A 15,528-nucleotide genomic window follows, 5' to 3' on the forward strand; every position below is an offset into this window, starting at 1 on the left:
TAGAAGGCTGCTTTGTACTTCCGCTGCGAGAGCCGCCGTGTGCTCCTCCGTATGAAGGGAGCGTTTGGTGTTTCCGTTGACCGTAATTACTCCTCGAGGGCCTGGCATCTTGAGCTTGAGATATGCGTAGTGCGGCACCGCATTGAACTTTGCGAATGCGGTTCGCCCGAGCAGGGCGTGATAGCCACTGCGAAACGGGACTATATCGAAGATTAACTCTTCGCTTCGGAAATTGTCCGGAGATCCAAAGACCACATCAAGTGTAACTGAGCCTGTACAGTTGGCTTCTACACCTGGTATAACGCCTTTAAAGGTCGTTTTTGTGGGTTTAATCCTCGAGGGATCTATGCCCATTTTCCGCACTGTATCCTGGTAAAGCAGGTTCAGGCTACTCCCGCCGTCCATGAGGACTCTTGTGAGGTGAAATCCGTCGATGATTGGGTCGAGAACCAATGCGGCAAAGCCGCCATGACGGATGCTAGTGGGGTGGTCCCTTCGATCAAAAGTGATCGGGCAGGAGGACCATGGGTTGAACTTTGGGGCGACTGGCTCCATCGTGTATACGTCCCGTAGAGCACGCTTCCGCTCCCTCTTGGGAATGTGGGTTGCGTATATCATGTTCACCGTCCGCACTTGTGGGGGAAAACCCTTCTGTCCATTACTGTTCGGCGGCCTGGGCTCCTCCTCGTCATCGCTATGCAGCCCCTTGTCTTTATTTTCGACTCTTAGCTTGCCTGCCTGCTTGAACACCCAACAGTCCCTGTTGGTGTGATTGGCTGGCCTTTCGGGGGTCCCATGTATCTGGCACAAGCGGTCGAGTATTTGGTCCAAACTGGACGGGCCCTGAGTATTCTTTTTGAATGGCTTTTTCCGCTGACCGGATTTATAGCCTCTGAATCCGGCATTGACTGCTGTGTCTTCATTGCTGTCGCTGCTAACACGGCGCTTTTGCTTATTCCGACGTGTCCTGCCACTTTTGTCCTTGGTATCCGAATTACCAGGGTTCTTTGCTAAGTTGTTACTACGAGCTAGCCAGCTGTCTTCTCACGCGCAAAAGCGGGTCATGAGTGTCGTGAGGGCTGCCATAGATTTCGGCTTTTCTTGTCCCAGGTGCCGGGCAAGCCACTCGTCGCGGATATTATGCTTGAAGGTTGCTAAGGCCTCTGCGCCCGGACAGTTGACTATCTGGTTTTTCTTTGTTAGGAATCGTGTCCAGAATTGCCTGGCCGATTCCTCTGGCTGCTGAATTATGTGGCTTAAGTCATCGGCATCCGGTGGTCGCACATAAGTGCCCTGGAAGTTGTCGAGGAATGCGGCTTCCAGGTCCTCCCAAGAACCGATTGAGTCTGCTGGCAAGCTGTTAAGCCAATGCCGAGCCGGTCCCTTAAGTTTGAGCGGGAGGTATTTGATGGCGTGTAGATCATCGCCGCGGGCCATGTGGATATGAAGGAGATAATCCTCGATCCATACCGCCGGATCTGTTGTGCCATCGTATGATTCGATGTTTACGGGTTTGAAACCCTCTGGGATTTTATGATCCATTACTTCATCTGTGAAGCATAGTGGGTGTGCGGCGCCTCTATACTGGGCTATATCACGACGCAGCTCAGATGAGCTATGTCTGTTGTGTTCGGCCCGGCCGGATTTGTTGTATCCGGAATGAAGATCACCGTCACATGCTGTAGGGCGCCTGCGCGATCCGTAGATCGATCTTGTTTGTCTTGCCTTGTCCTCCAGTACGTCTCGCAGGTCTGGCGCATTTTCCCGTGCCTTAGTTGAACGGCGCCGGGGCATGGCTTGGGTGGAGGGCCGAGAGGCCTCTCTGTCGCGGCCGCGAGGTGGCCGGTCGGCCATGTCGTGCGCTGGTGATGTAGGTGCTTCCTCCTCTGATCGGGGTAGCGGCCTGCGCTTTGGGTAACTCTTGGAGGGGCGTTCGAGTTCATACTCTTCGGCCGCAAGGACTTCAGTCCATCTGTCAGCTAGCAAATCTTGATCAGCTCTAAGCTGTTGCTGCTTTTTTTTTGAGGCTGCTTGCCATGGCTAAAAGCCTGCGTTTGAAACGCTCTTGTTCAGCGTGGTCTGATGGTACAACGAATTCATCGTCGTCGAGGCTTGCCTCGTCTTCGGAGGGTGGCATATAGTTGTCATCCTCAACCTCTCGGTCTGCCGCTCTCTCATGAGGGCTGGCTTCTCCATCTTCCTGTGCCGAATCTTGCTGGGGTGGGTGTTCCTCGGTGATATCCGGGGTAGTATTATCTCCTGTGCCGGAATCACCGTTTTTGCTTTGGCGGGATTTAGAGCGGCGCCGCTGACGTCGGCGCTTTGGCTGTTTCTTGGAGGTGTCATCCCCCGCTGTTCCATCGCCATCCCCATCTTTTGGAGTGTCCACCATGTATATGTCATATGACGTGGTGGCCTTCCAGCGCCCTACAGGTGCTGGTTCCTGTTCGTCTCCTGCATCGTCGTCCATACCGTCGATGTCTTCGGAGTCGAAGTCAAGCATGTCGGTTAAATCGTCGACAGTGGCTACAAAGTGGGTGGTGGGTGGGCTTTGAATTTCTTCATCGTCCGTATCCCATCCTCGCTGACCGCAGTTCGGCCAGGGCTCTCCTGATAAAGAGAGAGACTTGAGAGAATTCAGGATATCGCCAAAAGGCGAGTGCTGAAAGATGTCTGCGGCGGTGAACTCCATTATCGGCGCCCAATCGGATTCGATCAGCAGGGACGCGGGGGGTTCAGAGTCCGGAGAGGAGTCCGGTTCCTCGGAGTCATGAGTCACGCGGAGTGCGGGGCTGGCGTTCGGCTCAATCGCCTTTGAGATCGCAGCCCCCGAGGTGACGTCCAACCGTTCATCCTCGATTGGCGCAGCTGGCTCCGAATTAAGGGTCAGAGCCGGTGTGTTTGCGGCCTCCAGGGCACTGTTCGGCGGCAGAGCTAGATCATGCCCCACGAGACAGTGCGGCGCGCTTGGCTGTGGCTCGAATCCGTCGAAGATCAAATCTCCGCGGATGTCTACCGTGTAGTTTAGGCTTCCAAACCTGACCTAATGGCCAGGGGCATAGCTTTCGATCTGCTCTAGGTGGCCAAGCGAATTGGCCCGCAGTGCGAAGCCACCGAAGATGAAGATCTGTCCGGGGAGAAAAGTCTCACCCTGGACCGCATCGTTGTTGATGATCAAAGGAGCCATCGGGCCTAAAGGCGACCACACATAGGAACTCTCAATGAAAGCACCAATGTCGGTGTCAATACCGGCGGATCTCGGGTAGGGGGTCCCGAACTGTGCGTCTAGGCCGGATGGTAACAGGAGACAAGGGACACGATGTTTTTACCCAGGTTCGGGCCCTCTCGATGGAGGTAATACCCTACTCCTGCTTGATTAATATTGATGATATGGGTAGTACAAGAATGGATCTACCACGAGATCAAGGAGGCTAAACCCTAGAAGCTAGCCTATGGTATGATTGTTGTATGATGGAGTTGTCCTACGGACTAGAACCCTCCGGTTTATATAGACACCGGATAGGGTTAGGGTTACACAGAGTCGGTTACAATGGTAGGAGATCTTGAATATCCGCATCGCCAAGCTTGCCTTCCACGCTAAGGAAAGTCCCATCCGGACACGGGACGAAGTCTTCAATCTTGTATCTTCATAGTCCTGGAGTCCGGCTGAAGGTATAGTCCGGCTGCCCGAACACCCCCTAATCCAGGACTCCCTCAATCATCCCGGCGCTCTCCATGACGAGGAGGGAGTAGTTTTCCCTCGGGGCCGAGGGTATGTACCAGTAGCTATGTGTTTGATCTCTCTCTCTCTCTCGTGTTCTCTCTCGTGTTCCCTCTATGGCACGATCTTGATGTATCCCGAGCTTTGCTATTGTAGTTGGATCTTATGATGTTTCTCCCCCTCTACTCTCTTGTGATGAATTGAGTTTCCCCTTTGAAGTTATCTTATCGGATTGAGTCTTTATGAGAACACTTGATGTATGTCTTGGTGATCAACTTGCGGGTTTCATGACATTGGGAACCTATGCATAGGGGTTGGCACACATTCTTGATTCTCCGGTAGAAACTTCGGGGCACTCTTTGAAGTACTTTTATGTTGGTTGGATAAATCTGAGATTGTGTGATGCATATCGTATAATCATGCCCACAGATACTTGAGGTGACAATGGAGTATCTAGGTGACATTAGGGTTTTGGTTGATTTGTATCTTAAGGTGTTATTCTAGTACGAACTCTTTTATAGATTGATCCGAAAGAATAGCTTTGTGGTGGTTTCATACCCGACCATAATCTCTACATTTGTTCTCCGCTATTAGTGGCTTTGGAGTGACTCTTTGTCGCATGTTGAGGGCTTGTCATATGATCTATCTATGTTATTATTGTTGAGAGAACTTACACTAGTGAAAGTATGAACCCTAGGCCTTGTTTCCTATCATTGCAATACCGTTTACGCTCACTTTTATCATTAGTTACCTTGCTGTTTTATTATTTCAGATTACAAAAACTTATATCTACCATCCATATTGCACTTGTATCACCATCTCTTCGCCGAACTAGTGCACCTATACAATTTACCATTGTATTGGGTGTGTTGGGGACACAAGAGACTTTTTGTTATTTGGTTGCAGGGTTGTTTGAGAGAGACCATCTTCCTCCTACGCCTCTCGCGGATTGATAAACCTTAGGTCATCCACTTGAGGGAAATTTGCTACTGTCCTACAAACCTGTGCACTTGCAGGCCCAACAACGTCTACAAAAAGAAGATTGTGTAGTAGACATCAAGCTCTTTTCTGGCGCCGTTGCCGGGGAGGCTAGGTAAGTGAAGGTATATCTTTAGATCTTGCAATCGAATCTTTTTGTTTCTTGTTTTAGCACTAGTCTAGTTTATAAAAGAAAACTACCAAAAAATAAAATGGAATTGAGTTTGTCTCATACGCTTCATCTTTATAATATCTTTCGTGAGTATGATGGAAAAGAAAATTGTGCCAAAGTGTTAGAAGAAGAAATCTATAAAATGTTTGGCACTAAATCTTTGAATGATGAGCATGATTGCAATGTTGTTAGTATGAACTCTTTGAATATCCATGGTACTAATGATGATTGCACTAGTTATGATGAAAATGCCTCCTATAAACATGTCAATTTTTGTGGAGTAGATTGGGTTTGTAAGTACGCACCAAATAGGGAAGATAGATATTGCAAGAGGCATAAGTACTTAGAAACCAAATTGTTGCAAGAAGAGCTAGATGAATGTGCTGAAAATTTATCTTTTCTTAGCCCTACTTGTGAACTTTGCAATGAACGTGATCATTTTAGTACCCAATGCAAATTGTTTCATGAGCGTATTGTGTCCAAAAATTGTGATGACTTGATTTCCCTTGAACATCATAATGAACTTAGTTTGCTCTTGGGTTATGAAGAACTGAAACGTAGAATTAAGGATATTCCAAAATTTGCCCTTGATAAAGTTCTTCATTTTGATATAGAGAAAATTTATATGTATTGTGCGGTGAATTGCATTGAAAATCCTTATATTTCCAACTACATAAAGAAAAGAAAACAAATATAAGATGAAGAGAATACTAATGAAAGGGAAGAAACTTCTCAATATCCTCCTATTATTTCTTATGATGAATCAGGTAACGAGGAGGAGCCTTCTATTCAACCAATCTCATTAATAAGGAGCTCCAAAAAGAGGATTAAACCCACACATGATGTGGTAAAGAAAAAGAAAAGAAAAAGGAAGAGAGGTAAAAAGGTGTCTCTCCCAAATAAAGTTGCTCCTATTATTGCTTTGCCTCATGGAAATGAAGATGATACACTTGATGATGATCTTGTTATGCCTATTGCTTGTTGTGATGATTATGACTGGGAAGATAATGATACTCCTTATGATCTTGAAAATCTTTTTGGCACTTGCTTGGAAGAATATGATAATAATGTTTGCTATACTATTGGTGATATCCATACTATTAATGATGAGAGTGATTATGCTTACGACACGAAAAGGCCCAAGCTTGGGGAAGCTATGTTTGATGAGGATGACATATTTGAGAATATATTTTCTGCAATTAATGTTTGTCCCAAACTTGGGGATTCTATGTTTAATTATGATGATATTTTTAGCCTCTCAAGTTTTGATATGCGAAGTTGTTATGATGATAGCATGCCTTCTACCTATGATGATTATATTTATGAAAGTGGGTTTGGAAGAGTGTCAACTTTAGGAAGTAGTGATCCCACTATTTTGGAGTATGTTGAATCTTATAATATTTATGAAAGTGGATTTGGAAGAGTGTCAACTTTATTTAGTGATGTATCCACTATTTCGGAAGAGGTTTCAATCGATTATGATGAGAACAAAGTTGCTACTTATGATGATTATTGTGATGAAACTTATGCTATAAAAAGTAGTGATGATTATATTTATAAAACTTGTCATGATTATGATTACCCTTTTTCTGAACATTGCTCTTTTAATGTGGAAACAATTTTTAGTGTTCAAGTCTCTTATGATACTCCCACTATTCCGAATGAGAATTTTTTTGCTTATGTGGAGAGTAATAAAATTTCTACGCTTGTAGATCATGAAAAGAATGCTTTAGGTGCTGCTTATATTGTTGAATTCATTCATGATGCTACTGAAAATTATTATGAGGGAGGAACATATGCTTGTAGGAGTTGCAATAATATCAAGTTTCCTCTCTATGTGCTTAAAGTTTTGAAGTTATGCTTGTTTTACCTTCCTATGGAAGTTGATTATTGTTCCCATAAGTTTTTTGCTCACAAAATCCCTATGCATAGGAAGTGGGTTAGACTTAAATGTGGTAGTCATATTCTTCATGATGCTCTCTTTATGTTTCAATTCTTATCTTTTATGTGAGCATCATTGAAATCATCATGCCTAGCTAGGGGCGTTAAACGATAGCGCTTGTTGAGAGGCAACCCAATTTTATTTTAGTTTCTTACTTTTTGGTTCTGTTTAGTAATAAATAATCCATCTAGCTTCTGTTTAGATGTGGTTTTATATTTTAATTAGTGTTTGTGCCAAGTAGAACCTTTGGGAAGACTTGGGTGAAGTCTTTATGATCATGCTGTAAAAAACAGAAACTTTAGCGCTCACGAGATTAGCTAGAACTTTTTACTGGAGAGTGCTATTTAGTTGATTCTTTTTGTAGACGATTACTAGACAAATTCCTCAGGTCCACCAATTTATTTTAGAATTTTTGGAGTTCCAGAAGTTTGCGTTAGTTACAGATTACTACAGACTGTTCTGTTTTTGACAGATTCTGTTTTCATTGTGTTGTTTGCATATTTTGATGAATCTATGGCTAGTAAAATAGTTTATAAACCATAGAGAAGTTGTAATATAGTAGGTTTAACACCAATATAAATAAAGAATGAGTTCATTACAGTACCTTGAAGTGGTGTTTTGTTTTCTTTGCTAACGGAGCTCACGAGTTTTCTGTTAAGTTTTGTGTTGTGAAGTTTTCAAGTTTTGGGTAAGGCTTCGATGGACTATGGAATAAGGAGTGGCAAGAGCCTAAGCTTGGGGATGCCCCGGATGGCATCCCCTCTTTCGTCTTCGTTCATCAGTAACTTTACTTGGAGCTATATTTTTATTCACCACATGATATGTGTTTTGCTTGGAGTGTCATTTTATTTTCTTTAGCTTTGCTTGCTGTTTGAATAAAATACCAAGATCTGAGATTTTTAAATGAGAGAGAGTCTTCACATAGGTGCATAATAATTATTTAGCTACTCATTGATCTTCACTTATATCTTGTTGGAGTAGTTTGTCATTTGCTCTAGTGCTTCACTTATATCTTTTAGAGCACAATGGTGGTTTTATTTTGAAGAAATAGATGAACTCTCATACTTCACTTATATTATTTTGAGAGTCGTTAATAGCATGGTAATTTGCTTAATATTAATATACTTAGTGTTCAAGATATGTGAAACTTTCTTTTGAGTGAATTAAATACTAAGATAAATTTAATGCTTGATAATTGTTTTGAGATATGGAGGTAATAATATCAAAGTCGTGCTAGTTGATAATTGTGAATTTGAGAAATACTTGTGTTGAAGTTTGCAAGTCCCATAGCATGCACATATGGGTAAAGTTGTGTAACAAATTCGAAACATGAAGTGTACCTGGCTTGTGCATCCTTATGAGTGGCGGTCGGGGACGAGCGATGGTCTTTTCCTACCAATCTATCCCCCTAGGAGCATGCGTAGTAGTACTTTGCTTTGAGGGCTAATAAACTTTTGCAATAAGTATATGAGTTCTCTATGACTAATGTGAGTCCATGGATTATATGCACTTTTACCTTTCCGCATTTTCTAGCCTCTTCGGTACCGTGCATTGCCCTTTCTCACCTTGAGAGTTGGTGCAAACTTCGCCGGTGCATCCAAACCCCGTGATACGATACGCTCTATCACACATAAACCTCCTTATATCTACCTCAAAACAGCCACCATACCTACCTATCATGGAATTTCCATAGCCATTCCGAGATATATTGCCATGCAACTTCCATCATCATTATTATGACATACATTACTTTTGTCATATTGCCATTGCATGATCATGTAGTTGACATCGTATTTGTGGCAAAGCCACCATGCATTATTTTCCATACATGTCACTCTTGATTCATTGCACCATCCCGGTACACCGCCGGAGGCATTCATATAGAGTCATATTTTGTTCTAAGTTTCGTGTTGTAATTGTTGAGTTGTAAGAAAAAAAGTGTGATGATCATCATTATTAGAGCATTGTCCCAAGTGAGGAAAGGATGATGGAGACTATGATTCCCCCATAAGTCGGGATGAGACTCTGGACGGAAAAAAAGAGAAAGGCCAAAAAAAGAAAGGCCCAAAAAAAATGAGAGAAAAAGAGAGAATGGACAATGCTACTATCCTTTTACCACACTTGTGCTTCAAAGTAGCACCTTGTTCTTCATGTAGTGAGTCTCATATATTGTGCTTCAAAGTAGCACTAAGATCTTCATGATAGAGAGTCTCTCATTTTGTCACTTTCATATACTAGTGGGAATTTTTCATTATAGAACTTGGCTTTTTATATTCCTACGATGGGCTTCCTCAAATACCCTAGGTCTTCATGAGCAAGCAAGTTGGATGCACACCCACTAGTTTTCTTTTGTAGAGCTTTCATATACTTATAGCTCTAGTGCATCCGTTGCATGGCAATCCCTACTCCTCGCATTGACATCAATTGATGGGCATCTCCATAGCCCGTTGATTAGCCGCGTCGATGTGAGACTTTCTCCTTTTTTTCTTCTCCACATAACCTCCATCATTATATTCTATTCCACCTATAGTGCTATATCCATGGCTTGCGCTCATGTATTGCGTGAGGGTTGAAAAAGCTGAAGCGCGTTAAAAAGTATGAAACAATTGCTTGGCTTGTCATCGGGGGTATAGAAGTTGGGAACATCTTTGTGTGACGAAAATGAAGCATAGCCTAACCATATGATTTTGTAGGGATGAACTTTCTTTGGCCATGCTATTTTGAGATGACATAATTGCTTAGTTAGCATGCTTGAAGTATTATTATTTTTGTGTCAATATGAACTTTTGTCTTAAATCTTTCGGATCTGAATATTCATATCACAAGTAAGAAGAATTACATTGAAATTATGCCAAAGTATCACTCCGCATCAAAAATTATCTTTTTTATCATTTACCTACTCGAGGATGAGCAGGAATTAAGCTTGGGGATGCTTGATACGTCTCCAACGTATCTATAATTTTTGATTGCTCCATGCTACTTTATCTACTGTTTTAGGCAATATTGGGCTTTATTATCCACTTTTATATTATTTTTGGGACTAACCTATTAACCGGAGGCCCAACCCAGATTTGCTGTTTTATGTCTATTTCAGTATTTCGAGGAAAAGGAATATCAGACGGAGTCAAAACGGAATGAAATCAACTGGAGAAGTTATTTTTGGAAGGAAACCCACCTAATGGACTTGGACCCCATGTCAGAAGAGCCATGAGGCGGTCACGAGGGTGGAGGGCGCGCCCTCCCCCTTGGGCGCGCCCCCCTGCCTCGTGGGGCCCCCGTAGCTCCACCGACGTTCTCCTTTCACCCATATATACTGTCGTACCCTAAAACTTCCAGAACAGAAGATAGATCGGGAGTTCCGCCGCCGCAAGCCTCCAGAGCCATGAAAAACCAATCGGGACCCCTTTCCGGTACCCTGCCAGAGGGGGGATCCATCTCCGGCGGCCCTCTTCATCATCCTGGCGCTCTCCATGACGAGGAGGGAGTAGTTTTCCCTCGGGGCTGAGGGTATGTACCAGTAGCTATGTGTTTGATCTCTCTCTCTCTCTCTCTCTCTCTCTCTCTCTCTCGTGTTCTCTCTCGTGTTCCCTCTATGGCACGATCTTGATGTATCCCGAGCTTTGCTATTGTAGTTGGATCTTATGATGTTTCTCCCCCTCTACTCTCTTGTGATGAATTGAGTTTCCTCTTTGAAGTTATCTTATCGGATTGAGTCTTTATGAGAACACTTGATGTATGTCTTGGTGATCAACTTGCGGGTTTCGTGACATTGGGAGCCTATGCATAGGGGTTGGCACACGTTCTAGATTCTCCGGTGGAAACTTTGGGACACTCTTTGAAGTACTTTTATGTTGGTTGGATAAATCTGAGATTGTGTGATGCATATCGTATAATCATGCCCACGGATACTTGAGGTGACAATGGAGTATCTAGGTGACATTAGGGTTTTGGTTGATTTGTATCTTAAGGTGTTATTCTAGTACGAACTTTTTTATAGATTGATCCAAAAGAATAGCTTTGTGGTGGTTTCGTACCCGACCATAATCTCTACATTTGTTCTCCGCTATTAGTGGCTTTGGAGTGACTCTTTGTCGCATGTTGAGGGCTTGTCATATGATCTATCTATGTTATTATTGTTGAGAGAACTTACACTAGTGAAAGTATGAACCCTAGGCCTTGTTTCCTATCATTGCAATACCGTTTACGCTCACTTTTATCATTAGTTACCTTGCTTTTTTATTATTTCAGATTACAAAAACCTATATCTACCATCCATATTGCACTTGTATCATCATCTCTTCGCCGAACTAGTGCACCTATACAATTTACCATTGTATTGGGTGTGTTGGGGACACAAGAGACTTTTTGTTATTTGGTTACAGGGTTGTTTGAGAGAGACCATCTTCCTCCTACGCCTCTCGCGGATTGATAAACCTTAGGTCATCCACTTGAGGGAAATTTGCTACTGTCCTACAAACCTGTGCACTTGCAGGCCAACAACGTCTACAAGAAGAAGGTTGTGTAGTAGACATCAAGGGTATCGACAGCTATGTTCTCTTTGGTTCGAATACGACCTATGTTTTAACAGGAAGCCCCCTGGTGATCATGGCTAGATTCAAATATGATCATAAGCCATACCAAAGGGAAAGCCGGATTCAAATATGATCTGCTCCCTGTTAGTTGTTTTCACAATATAATAAGGAGGACATATAAACTTTTGAGGATAAAAAGGACAGAGGTCCTGCTTTATTACTTTTCATAATATATACATCGTCAAGATATGTACATCCTGAGAACCTGTGGCTCAAGTGTAGTAAGGCCGAAGATGAGAGATATTCCACGGCCAGCGGGTCTCCTCTTCCGACTTACGCGAGTCTTTGTGCTCTCGAACATCGATGAGGTAATATGACCCGTTGTTCAGGTTCTTGCTGACCACAAAGGGTCCTTCCCAAGGCAGGGATAACTTGTGCATATCGGACTGATCCTGGATGAGCCGGAGCACTAAGTCACCTTCTTGAAAGGTTCTGGTTTTAACCCGGCGGCTGTGATAATGCCGCAGGTCCTGCTGGTAAATCGCCGAGCGGGCTATTGCTAAATCACGCTTCTCATCCAACAAATCAAGTGCATCCTGACGAGCCTGTTCATTATCAACTTCAACGTAAGCCGCCACTAGGGGCGAATCATGACGGATGTCACTTGGCAGGACCGCCTCTGCTCCGTAAACCATGAAGAAATGCGTGTAACCCGTAGATCTATTAGGTGTAGTATTGATGCTCCAAATCACAGAAGGCAACTCCTCCACCCAACAACCCGACGTCCGCTGTAAAGGGACCATGAGCCAGGGCTTTATACCTTTCAAGATCTCTTGATTGGCTCTTTCAGCTTAACCATTGGATTGAGGATGAGCTACTGATGAAACATCGAGCCGGATATGCTCTCGTTGACAGAACTCTTACATAGCACCTTTGGACAGATTAGTACCATTGTCAGTTATGATGCTGTGTGGAAAACCAAAATGAAAGATCACCTTTTTCATGAACTGAACCGCTGTGGCTGCATCACACTTACTGGCCGGCTCTGCCTCAACCCAGTTTGTAAATTTATCAACCGCCACCAGGAGGTGTGTCTTTTTATCCTTGGACCTTTTGAAAGGCCCAACCATATCAAGTCCCCAGACTGCAAACGGCCAAGCAATTGGAATCATCCTTAATTCTTGAGCCGGCACATGAGCTCGTCGTGAGAATTTTTGACAACCATCACATTTACTGACCAGATCCTCTGCATCAGCATGAGCCGTTAGCCAGTAAAAACCATGACGGAAAGCTTTGGCCACAAGAGATTTTGAGCCGGCATGATGACCACAATCCCCTTCATGAATCTCATGAAGGATTTCCTGACCTTCCACAGGCGACACACAATATTGAAACACCCTAGTAACACTGCGATGATGCAACTCACCACGAACAATTGTCATGGACTTAGACCGTCGGATGATTTGTCTAGCCAAAGTCTCATCTTCAGGCAACTCACCCCGGGTCATGTAAGACAAATATGGCACTGTATAATCTGGGATGACGTGAAGGGCTGCCACCAACTGCGCTTCTGGATCTGGAACAGCTAAGTCTTCCTCTGTGGGCAACTTGACAGAAGGGTTATGCAAAACATCTAGAAAGGTGTTAGGTGGCACCGGCTTACGCTGAGATCCCAGCCGGCTTAAAGCATCAGCTGCCTCATTCTTCCTTCGATCGATATGCTCCACTTGATAACCCTTGAAGTGCCCAGCTACAGCATCAACTTCACGACGATAAGCCGCCATGAGAGGATCCTTAGAGTCCCACTTGTCTGACACATGTTGAGCCACCAAATCTGAGTCGCCCAAGCACCTTACCCGGCTTAAGTTCATCTCCTTAGCCATCCGAAAACCATGGAGCAAGGCCTCATACTCAGCTGCATTGTTAGTACAGGAGAACATCAACCGGAGCACATAACAAAATTTGTCACCTCCAGGGGAAGCTAAAACTACTCCAGCCCCCGAGCCCTCCAATTGTCTGGATCCATCAAAGTGAATAGTCCAATATGTGTTATCCGGTTTTTCCTCAGGCGTTTGTAGTTCTGTCCAATCGTTGATGAAATCCACCAGTGCTTGAGACTTAATAGCAGTGCGTGACACATACTTCAAACCATGAGGCCCAAGCTCAATGGCCCACTTGGCAACTCGTCCTGTAGCCTCTCTATTATGAATGATGTCTCCCAAAGGAGCAGAACTTACCACAGTGATGGGGTGACCCTGGAAATATTGCTTAAGCTCCCAGCTCGCCATGAACACCCCATAAACAAGCTTCTGCCAATGTGAATATCTTTGCTTAGACTCAATAAGCACCTCACTGATGTAGTAAACCGGTCGTTGAACCGGATGCTTCTTACCAGCCTCCTTGCGCTCCACCACAATTGCAACACTGACAGCACACGAGGTAGCGGCCACGTATAACAACAGCGGCTCCTTATCAATGGGAGCTGCAAGGACCGGCGGCTCAGATAACTGTCTCTTTAAATCTTCAAAGGTAGCATTAGCAGCATCACTCCAGACAAAATTGTCTGTTTTCTTCATCATCTGATACAGTGGCATGGCCTTCTCACCTAACCGGCTTATGAAACGGCTTAGAGCGGCAATACGACCCGCCAGTCGCTGGACGTCATTGATGCACGTCGGCTTAGACAAAGAGGTGTGATCATCTTGATCTTCTCCGGATTAGCTTCAATGCCTGTGTTAGAGACCAGAAAACCCAAAAGCTTGCCTGCTGGCACGCCAAACACACATTTGGCCGGGTTAAGCATCATATAGACCCGGAGATTATGAAAGGTTTCCTTCAGATCATCTATCAAGGTTTCCTTCTCTCTGGATTTCACCATAATATCATCCACATAAGCATGAACATTGCGCCCAATCTGATTGTGGAGACAGTTCTGTACTCATCGCTGATAAGTCGCCTGGGCACTCTTGAGCCCAAATGGCATAGATACATAACAGAAGGCTCCAAACGGAGGGATGAAAGCCGTCTTCTCCTGATCCTTAACTTCCATTTTGATCTGATGATAACCAGAGTAAGCATCCAAGAAGCTCAAACGCTCACAACCCGCCGTAGCATCAATGATTTGATCAATACGGGGAAGAGCAAAAGGATCAGCCGGACAAGCCTTATTTAAGTCCGTGTAATCCACACACATCCGCCAGGTGCCGTTCTTTTTAAGTACAAGCACCAGGTTAGCCAACCACTCTGGGTGAAAAACTTCAACAATAAACCCAGCCGCTAAGAGCCGGGCCACCTCCTCACCGATAGCTTTCCGTCTCTCTTCGTTGAACCACCGAAGAAACTGCCTGACCGGCTTAAACTTTGGATCAATATTAAGAGTGTTCTCAGCGAGTTCTCTCGGTACACCCGGCATGTTAGAAGGTTTCCATGCAAAGATGTCCTGATTCTTGCGGATGAACTCGATGAGCGCGCTTTCCTATTTAGGATCCAGATTGGCACTGATACTAAATTGTTTAGATGAGTCGCCTGGAGTAAAATCAACAAGCTTGGTGTCATCAACCGACTTAAACTTCATCACCGGGTCATGCTTTGTGGTTGGCTTCTTCAGCGATGTCATGTCTGCCGGGTCAACGTTGTCCTTGTAAAACTTCAGCTCCTCTGCTGCACAAACAGATTCAGCATAAGCAGCATCACCCTCCTCACATTCCAGGGCTATCTTTCGACTCCCATGCATAGTTATGGTGCCCTTGTGACCCGGCATCTTGAGCTGCAAATAAACATAACACGACCGCGCCATGAACTTGGCGTAAGCCGGCCGTCCAAACAGAGCGTGATATGGGCTCTTGATCTTGACCACCTCAAAGGTTAATTTCTCAGCCCTAGAATCATGCTCATCTCCAAAGGCTACCTCCAGCTCAATCTTACCAACTGGGTATGCCGACTTACCAGGCACCACTCCATGGAAAACAGTGTTGGACGTCTTTAAATTTTTTTCAGTCAACCCCATACGTCGAAAGGTCTCATAATAGAGGATGTTAATGCTGCTACCTCCATCCATGAGTACTTTAATGAATTTATACCCACCAACCTGAGGTGCTACCACCAAGGCTAACTGACCCGGATTGTCAATCCAGGGAGGGTGATCTTCCCTGCTCCACACAATAGGCTGTTCTGACCACCTTAA

The sequence above is a fragment of the Triticum aestivum genome, chromosome 5A (assembly GCF_018294505.1).
Source record: "Triticum aestivum cultivar Chinese Spring chromosome 5A, IWGSC CS RefSeq v2.1, whole genome shotgun sequence".
Classification (NCBI taxonomy): Eukaryota; Viridiplantae; Streptophyta; class Magnoliopsida; order Poales; family Poaceae; genus Triticum; species Triticum aestivum.